This window comes from Scyliorhinus canicula, chromosome 31 (genome assembly GCF_902713615.1).
Source record: "Scyliorhinus canicula chromosome 31, sScyCan1.1, whole genome shotgun sequence".
Classification (NCBI taxonomy): Eukaryota; Metazoa; Chordata; class Chondrichthyes; order Carcharhiniformes; family Scyliorhinidae; genus Scyliorhinus; species Scyliorhinus canicula.
Genome location: NC_052176.1, coordinates 846,642 through 856,272, shown reverse-complemented (window position 1 = coordinate 856,272; position 9,631 = coordinate 846,642).

Sequence of the window (9,631 nt, the reverse complement as noted above, 5' to 3'; positions counted from 1 at the left end):
GATGGCGCTCACTCAAGCGGGCTTGTTGGAGGCAGAATGTGTGGAGGCCAAAGCAGACAGTTTCTGGGCTGAATTCTTTTCAGTTTTGTGATTCATTTAGCGTTTTTAAGTTTATTTTTTAGCTGATTATTTTCTTTTGTACCTGACTGATCATGTATGGCACACATTCTGGACACATTGTCGCCGTGGGGAAGGTAGGCTCTCAGAAGCCCCCCCCCCGCCTTCCTGCCCTGTCTCCCTGCACACGTCCACGGTGAGTTAACCTGGGATCTCGCGTGGTGCATTACACTAATCTCCTGTGGCCTCCTCTCCAGCTTCCTGTGAACTGGGTTTCTGATGTTCTGTCTGCCGGGGGGGGTGGGGGGGACGAGAGGGGGTTTAGCATCTGGAGCGAAGCTTTCGGCTGCCGCAGAAGTTATCCAATTGTGGCATTTGATTCATTTGTGGGGTTTCCCCCTCTCTCCCGTTTCCCCATCTCCATCCCCTCCCACAGGTGTGTAGGGTCTGGATCCCAGGGTCCCTGTTTCGTTGACCCCTGTCCCAGGAGGAAACGAGCCACGGTCCTCCTGATATTGGACAGTCCGCCTCTCCAAGGTGGCTGGAATGCGCCTCGTGCTCAGCCAGTTAGCCTTCTGTCCAACCTGTGGTGGGGGGGGCATTGGGCGGCTGCCACTTTCAGGTGAGGAAACCCCTGTTCCTGTAGCCCATTCCCCCCACCCCTCCCCTTCCAGGTTCCCCCGTCTCTCATTTCTTCTCCCCTGCCCTCCCGTCCTGGGCTCTACCCCCACCTCATCCTGTGCGCTGCCTCAGGCTAATCCCTGGATCCCTCCGTTCCCCCCCATGAGCCCTGTTACACTACACAGACCAACACTATCTGCCCGTGTGCTCACGAGCCGCTGTTTAAAACTGGGCCTCCTGTCTTGGGGAACTGCAACCTCTCCCTCGCACAAAAAAAATCACCATGAATCTTACAAAACCTCCGTCTCCGCCGCCCTCTGGTGCTCGTGCTCAGAGTTATTTTGTAGACAATCCCGTTTAACGGTTCGCACACCCTTGTCGAGTTGCTTTCAGACTCGTTGCAGGAGTTTCTGAAAGAGTTCTTCAAATTGTAAATGATCGAATGCAGCCTTTTCCTCCTCCCTTGTTTTTAAAATTAATTTAAACTGCAGATGACTCTAGTCAATCTCTAGTTGAATGTTGGGACTCCCAGTCAGGGCGGGATCCCCCCACTCCCGAGTAATGAACCTTGTGTTGTGTTCCCAGGGTCCTGACCAACATTCTTCCCTCAGCCACTGCTAATTAAATGGTCTCTGGGTCCACGGTCTCCGTGATTAATTCCTGGCATCACCCACCCACAGAATGAAAAGAATTTCTGCCTGATCTCTTCGCTCCTATTATTGCCTCGTCTTCCCAAACACAGTCGGCAACGGGTCAGAGACCAGATTTAGCAGATCCGCTGGGCGTCCCAGGTACCTCCCACAAAGCAGCAACTCACCCACCACTGGGTAGCTCCGATCGGACGCCCAGTGTCAGTGAATCCCTTGCCCCAAATAACAGCAGGAGCTGGCATTGTGCTTCACGTTGGCACTGCCTCACCAGCCCCTCCTTCTAACCGTGGTTGGTGCGTGTTCTGGGGGCTACGTGCCCCACTGCTGTCAGTCAGGTTAATATGCAATGGAGCAGAGAATGGCAGGTGTAGCGGGGGGTGTGTGTGGGGGGAGAGCCAACAGGTTGGATATTGGGGGCACTGGTGTGGAGGAGCGGGGCAACTCACAGGGACAATTATTTCCGATCAAGCTGAGAAATGGCGGCAGAAGTTCAGTTTGCCTCCTGGTTAATTACCTTGTCTACTGGTGAACTGTGTGTTGGAGGGGCGCCCACATGTGAGTGGGGGGGGGGGGGGGGGGGAGCAGGGGGTACCTCCTTCCAGCTAGCCACCCCCCTCCCACCCCCCTGAACAGTTTCGGCTTCTGCCGACCACGATTGGGTAGAGGTGGGGGGGTTGCTGAGTGGATCAGTACCTGGAGAAGGGGCAGCCAGCAGATTTGGACAGCGAGATCTGGTGGGCAATGACTCAGGATCCAGGGGTACCCTCACCACCCGTGTCAAAACTCAGGGAGGATGCGGGGGGGGGGGGGGGGGGGGGGGGGGGGGGGGAGAATCTGAGCAATTGTTCTGCCGACCAACATTTCACCAATGCTTGAGCGGCATTTTAATTTGCAGGTTAATTTTTATTTCCGTGTTCTCTTCGGTTTTAGATTATATCTATTGTACCTTTAATGAGCATTTCTCCAGATGGAGCTTAGTGAATGCAGAGGGACCTCCAGTGCCTGACTAGCTCCAGCTGAGTTAGTTCACTCCATACCTGGGTCTGCACATTCATAGCTACCCACCCCCCCATCTCCATCACCATCTGAGGGGGGTTGGGTTTGGTGGCTGTTCATCTCCATCAGACCCAATCCAGGGCCAATGGGGCAGGAACCTTGGTGGGCAGCAGGCCCCATTTGCCCACCAGTTGGCCTTTGTCTGCGGCGCAACACTCGGTCCCCAGGTTGAGCGATGAGATGCGGTTTGATGCGTGTGAGAAAGGTTTGGAAACACCATCATTGGACCTGAGCACGGCAGAAGGAGGTGTGATTCCTTCAGCTCCCCCCCCTTTTCGCAGACAGACATCTTTTTTTCCAATTAAGGGGCAATTTAGCGTGGCCAATCCACCTACCCTGCACATCTTTGGGTTGTGGGGGTGAGACCCACGCAGACACGGGGAGAATGTGCAAACTCCACACACAAGTGACCCAGAGCCGGGATCGAACCTGGGTCCTCAGCGCCGTGAGGCAGCAGCGCTAACCCACCGCACTCCCGCAGACAGAATCTGGCCTTAAGTCCACACGGCCCCTCTTGGAGTTTCAGAGAAATCGATTATTTTTCCGCGTTTAATTCAACTCTGGATTCGGCGGAACACTGTAACATAGAGAAAAGCCAATCTTTAATTTTTCCAATTGTCAAATTGTATTCGCTAATGTGCACAGGAACGTCTTTTGCTTTTCGTTCTGCTGTTAGATCTCGGTGAGGCTTCAGGTCTCCGCTCCGATTGGCCCTCAAACTGCTCGTTCCAATTTACAAACCTCTTCTTTTCTTTGAGATTGAAAATCAACGAGTTGACTGATCGGAGATTGTGATGGGACTTGAATATTTCTCAGTGGTGACTGTACATAATGGTCCTCTGTGCAGGTTGTAGCAGTTTACTGATTATCTGCTGAAAATGTGGTAGTTAGACCCATGTATAATAGATCACCTGTACAGGATACATGGATATGACATACCACCAACCCAGTGCTGTAAATGACCCAAAACACAGGCCCCGCCAACCCCTCCCTCCGTCTTTTTCTAATTTATGTCTTTGAAGAATAAAGTCTGGTTCTGTATATCGGAAATGCATTATTCACAGCAATTTCTCACCACACCACTGGATTCTTAAATCGACTCCTTCAAGGTTTCTTTAAATTTAGCTGCAAGGGTTTATTTTTAAGGTCCCCTTACCCCCTCCTCGGGCCTCTGCCCCCTCTCAGTCCCCCCCCCCCCCCGCCCAAAGTCTCCTTTTGATGGCGACCTGTAATATATTCATCATTATCCTCCTCTTTTTGTCAAGCTGCATTAATGTTTTTGGGGGTATTGGCACCTCCAGTGTGGACATGAGCCTTTGTTGATCGCCCTCTCGCCAAGATACCGATCTGTTGGTGCCTGTGGCCTGTTTGCCAAGATTGCAGGGTCAGTGACCTCCCAACTACCCCCCCCCCCCCCCCCCACCCCCATCCCATTTTTTGTTGTATAGTTTGCTGCTGCTGTTACTCTAGAAATATATTAAACACAGCCCTTCCCCAGACATCACCACAGCATTAAGCCCCAGTCCCTTAGCTGTCGAGGCAGCAGCTCTTGTGAAAACCCACTTCTGGCCAGCGATGGTGCTTTGGGGGCAGGAGGAACCATCATTGAAAACACAGCATCTGAATCCCTAACCCCCCCCCCCCCCTCCCTCCGTTACTAGGACCTGCTACTCAGTCATTAAAAATGATTTGCCAATGTTAGCAACACACTAACTTTCACCCAGAGCAGGCTCGCACACCTCTGTTCTTTCTGATGTTTGAAAAAATGTGAGGGTGGTGTGTTACCCTGTCCAGTGCGAGAGAGAGAGAGAATCCCATTTACACTCCCAACCTGCTGCAGAGGGAGAGCTGGTGGGTTGCGTCTGCCTTTAGATTTTCAATGTGATGCCAGAACACCGCCAATCGCTTCGAAGTTTGAGGATAATTTCCAACCCTGTCGATTTCCTTTGTGTGTGTGTGTGTATGTGGGGGTGGAATTTATTTAATTTTTTTTTTAAAAATCATGAATTTTGGGACACATTTTTTTTGCATGACCTGAACTGGGAAAATCGATCCGTGTAGCTGTTTTTGTATTAATTTGAATGATTGACACCCTTTCATTGTTTAATTGAAACCTGGCACCAGAGGGGGGAAAATGATGTTGTATTAAATATGGACTGGGAAAAAGTTCACATTTCTGACTTATAATAAAGATTCCCCTTCTATAGTTTAACAATAACACTGGCCTGCCTGCTGTCGTTAATGTTTAGATGGAGGGGTGTTGTCAATCCGTGTTAATCTGTTCAGCCCCCCCCCCCCCCTCCCTCAAGGTACGACTTCCATCAAGAAGGCCAATTTGGAGAAATGGGATTCCTGGCACACACGTCTGGTCTCGAACCCAAACGGGTTTCAATCTTCCAAGGAGAGCGGTCCACCCTTAACACGTTTCAGCGCTTGTGGGGCAGAGGAATGTCCAGTTCGCACACAACACAGCAGCACTGGGAGGAAACCGCTCGGCTGCAGGACTGCATTCGCTAAATAAATTAGACAAAGGGGGTTTGTTTAGATGTTTTACTGTCACCTGTGGAATCTTCCATTTGGAGGTGAGGGGGGGTGACAAATTGTTTGAATATTTTCTGTGCAAAATGGAAAAGGTTACCTGCAATGGACGGTGGGGCAGACGATTGAGATGTTTATACTAAAACTCGTTTACCCAGCTCCCCGTATTGAGGAGACAAAGGACGAGTGATATCGTAGCTCAAACCCATTTTTATTAACAGCATCGCATCACCCACTGGAATTGCTGCTCCCTTTTGTTTGGTGTACCCATTTTGTCTTTTCCCCAATTAAGGGGCAGTTTAGTGTGGCCAATTCTCATAACCTGCACATCTTTGGGTTGTGGGGGGGGGATATGCAAACTCCACACAGTGACATCAGGGGCTGATTCCATATATAATAATATTTACTGTCACCAGTAGGCTGACATTAACACTGCAATGAAGTTACTGTGAAAATCCCCTCGTCGCCACATTCCGGCCCCTGTTCGGGTACACAGAGGGAGAATTCAGAATGTCCAATTCACCTAACAGCACGTCTTTCCGGGCTTGTGGGAGGAAACCCACGCATACTCCGCACAGTGACTCAAACCTGGGACCCTGGAGCTGTGAAGGAACAGGGCTAGGGAAGATGTCAAGAACCCCCGAGCTGGCGTCGCAAATAAACCTAAATAATAAGAATGTGTGTCAGAAGTAGGCTTACATTAACACTGCAATGAAGTTAGTGAAAATCTCCTCCTGGGCACACAGTATTCCCAGTACTTACTGTGGAAAGGGTGTGAAAGACAGATTGGGTCCCTGTTTGAGAGAGGAAATCAAACAGATGCCCTGAAAGTGGTGATGGCGAGTGGAGATATAGTTGAAACAACCTTGCCTCGTGCAAATCTGTTCCCAGCCCAAAGAGAAACACGAGCCTAAGTCGGTGTCTAGTAAAATACTTTATTGAAATCCCATAATTCACAGTTTCCATTGCTCAACACCCAGGAAATCCTGAACCGACTGACTAAGCGGGGGAGGGAAGTATACCAAACTCACTAAAAAAAACCTTTTTCTGTAAAACACCAAAAATAAGTTAAAGAATTGTCAAATGACATTTAAAAATATGCACGCACGGGGGCGTGCACACACACACACCCACACACACACACAAATACTCTGAATAAAGACACAATGGAACATACAGGTAGCTAATACTGAAACAGTCGTCCACAGCAGGACATAAGCACTTACTGAGGTCAGAGTGACCATCCCAGAAAAAACATGTCACTAAAAAATAAATTCTAGTCATTTTCGATTGACACCAAGTCCTGCTAATCTAGGGGGAAGAGCTAGAATCCAAAACCGGGATTAGGGAACAAGCTACACTTTCATTGTACTTCAGCCACTTCATTTTTAAATTTAATGCAACATTTTAAAATGTTCCCCCATCCCCACGTTAGTTCCCGGGATAATAGTGATTAAATTAGTATTGCCACTCTGCCAAACTGTGCAAGGGACAAAATGGGGTAAAGGAATAAACAGCAACTGTCTTTACCCAGGTCTGCCCGTCTCTCGTGCACAAACAGGACATCTGTCACATTTGACAATCTTTTGACCACTTCTGGCTAAAATGCTACGCATTCATCAAACTTAATTCATTAGTTTATATGGGAAATCCAAGAACACCTTCTGCCATTGTGCTGGAAACCCCCAATTGCTCCTCACTTTGGGCTACAGGGCGGAACAGATGTGCTTGAGGGAGATGGGAAATCTGGGGATAAATAGGCAGGTCAGTATATCAAACTGCTGCTGTTTCATTCACACGTTGTAGCAGGCTGGTGTAACACATCTGCTATTTTACTATCATCACACAGGCAAGTTGTATGGACTGAACTTGGCGAATCCGATCATAACCACTGCTTTCTATATTCAGCAAGAAGCAGGTTAATGATTCCAAGCAAGTCTCACTTCACCCCACGCAAAGCTGTTACTGGGTGGGCAAGAAGTGAAATGCACATTTTACTGTTCTAACCCCGACCCGCTGTTGGATACGGAGCTGTGAGCATCAAGCCCTATATAACAATAAGGCAATCTGGCTGCTGACCGGGCTGAATGAGGCCACCATAACACGCAAAATATTTACAGCAAAACCAACTTCATTACACCAGCTCTGGGCAAAGATCCACGGCTCAATATCAGGACATCAACCTCTGGGGACCAGTGTCCGCACTCCAGTTGTGGCAGGGGATATTAGTACCCCCCTTGTCCAAACATAAGCTCGCAGTGGGATCTGGGTGTCTGTCCGTGACCTTGCAGCATCTCCGAAAGTGGCCTAAAGGCACAGACTACTCCCAAACAAAACCACCTGGACCAGGAAACAATAATACATTTGATCAACACACTTGATTTTCCCCCAAAGGAGCTCAAAGTGCGGGTTTGTCGAGCGGCAGGACCATGATTGAAATGGAGAGAGATTGCAGAACTCTGAGGTACAGAGAGATCTGGGTAGATGAGTCAGGGGAAGTTAGTCTGGAGCGACTGATTATTAAAGGCAGATGGGAGGTTAGGGCTTAGCACTGCGGCCTCAGTACCAGGGACCCGGGTTAACACTGCGGCCTCAGTACCAGGGACCCGGGTTAACACTGCTGTCTCACAGTGTCAGCGACCCGGGTTAACACTGCTGTCTCACAGTGCCAGGGACCCGGGTTAACACTGCTGTCTCAGTGCCAGGGACTAGGGTTAACACTGCTGCCTCACAGTGCCAGGGACCCGGGTTAACACTGCTGTCTCACAGTGCCAGGGACCCGGGTTAACACTGCTGTCTCACAGTGCCAGGGACCCGGGTTAACACTGCTGTCTCACAGTGCCAGGGACCCGGGTTAACACTGCTGTCTCAGTGCCAGGGACTAGGGTTAACACTGCTGCCTCACAGTGCCAGGTACCCGGGTTAACACTGCTGCCTCACAGTGCCAGGGACCCGGGTTAACACTGCTGTCTCACAGTGCCAGGGACCCGGGTTAGCACTGCTGTCTCACAGTGCCAGAGACCCGGGTTAGCACTGCTGCCTCACAGTGCCAGGGACCTGGGTTAACACTGCTGTCTCACAGTGCCAGGGACCCGGGTTAGCACTGCTGTCTCACAGTGCCAGTGACCCGGGTTAACACTGCTGCCTCACAGTGCCAGGTACCCGGGTTAACACTGCTGCCTCACAGTGCCAGGGACCCGGGTTAACACTGCTGTCTCACAGTGCCAGGGACCCGGGTTAGCACTGCTGTCTCACAGTGCCAGAGACCCGGGTTAGCACTGCTGCCTCACAGTGCCAGGGACCTGGGTTAACACTGCTGTCTCTCAGTGCCAGGGACCCGGGTTAACACTGCTGTCTCTCAGTGCCAGGGACCCGGGTTAACACTGCTGTCTCTCAGTGCCAGGGACCCGGCTTCGATTTTGGCCTTGGGTGACTTGAGTTTGCACAGGTTGGGTGCTCTTTCAGAGAGTCGGTGCAGACTCGATGGGCCGAATGGCCTCCTTCTGCAGTGTCAGGATTCTATGATTCTAACGTGGCGACGGTCTTGCTGTCGTCCCATTGGGATTTGGTAACACCACAACTAGATCTTACATCCGTGGCTTGTACTGTGTGGTGGGCAGCAGTGACTGCCCAGGGTAAAACTGCAGAGACATAGGGACTGTGCATCCACATGTCTACCCCTCGCACGTCCCAACGCACAGTCTAGTCTCTTTATTGCACGTGTGTGGGGGGGTCTTCAGGAGTCGGTTTAGAGTCCCAACTAAACGAATGAGCCACAGCGAGGCTTTGGGGGGGGGGGGGGGGGGGGATACGCGGGAATAGAGCACAAGTTCAGGATGGCTGCAAGTGAAAGTTCCTCCCAGGATCCTGGGGCCAACACATCTCTCAGCTGACATCAGTGAAAAAACAGGCCACCTGGAAGACTGGGGGGGCGGGGGGGGAAAGAGAGGGAATGTCGGCGTCTTTGTGGAGATGGAGGAAGGAAAGTGACCAATATGTCGTTTCCAGATCATTCCCCCCCAGCGTGGCCAAGCTGTGATCCATTCACTGCATCAATGGGGCAAGAAGGTGGGACAGGAGAGAATCTCTCAGCCTGTACTGCTTTACAGGGGGCACGCTCCTCAAAAGTATTCATTAACAAACACCGAAAGCGAGAGAGACTATTCCCAGTGACAGGAGGGTGGGTAACCGGAGAGGACACAGATTGAAGAGAATCGGTAAAGGACCCGGCGGGGGGGGGGGAGAAGAGGAGGAGAATGTGTTTTTTTGACACAGTGAGGTGTTGTGATCGGGAAGGGTCTGCCTGAAAGGACGGCAGAAGCAGATTCAACAGGAACTTCCAAAGGGGGGATTGGGGAAAAATGGAAAATCTTGCTGGGGAGTAACTGGATAAAGATTTCAAAGACATGAGGGGTTGGATTGCCCCCGGCCACTGAGATTGAATAAAAACTTGACCTGCGAAGGTTGTCCTTCACTGTCTGGTCTACCTAATCACGGTCCCACCTCTCAGTATCGTTCCCCTTACCTCTCCTCGCCCGCCTTTCTCCCTCGCACACATCAGCAAGAGCAAATTCCAGTTATCTTTTCAAATATTAATTCTTACTTCAAAAATAAAACAAGAGTGAAATAAATAGCACCTTCCGTCCATCCTTCCCCAGGCCCGTTCCAACCTACAGGAGCAGAACGGAGTGTCCATACCACCATGTTCA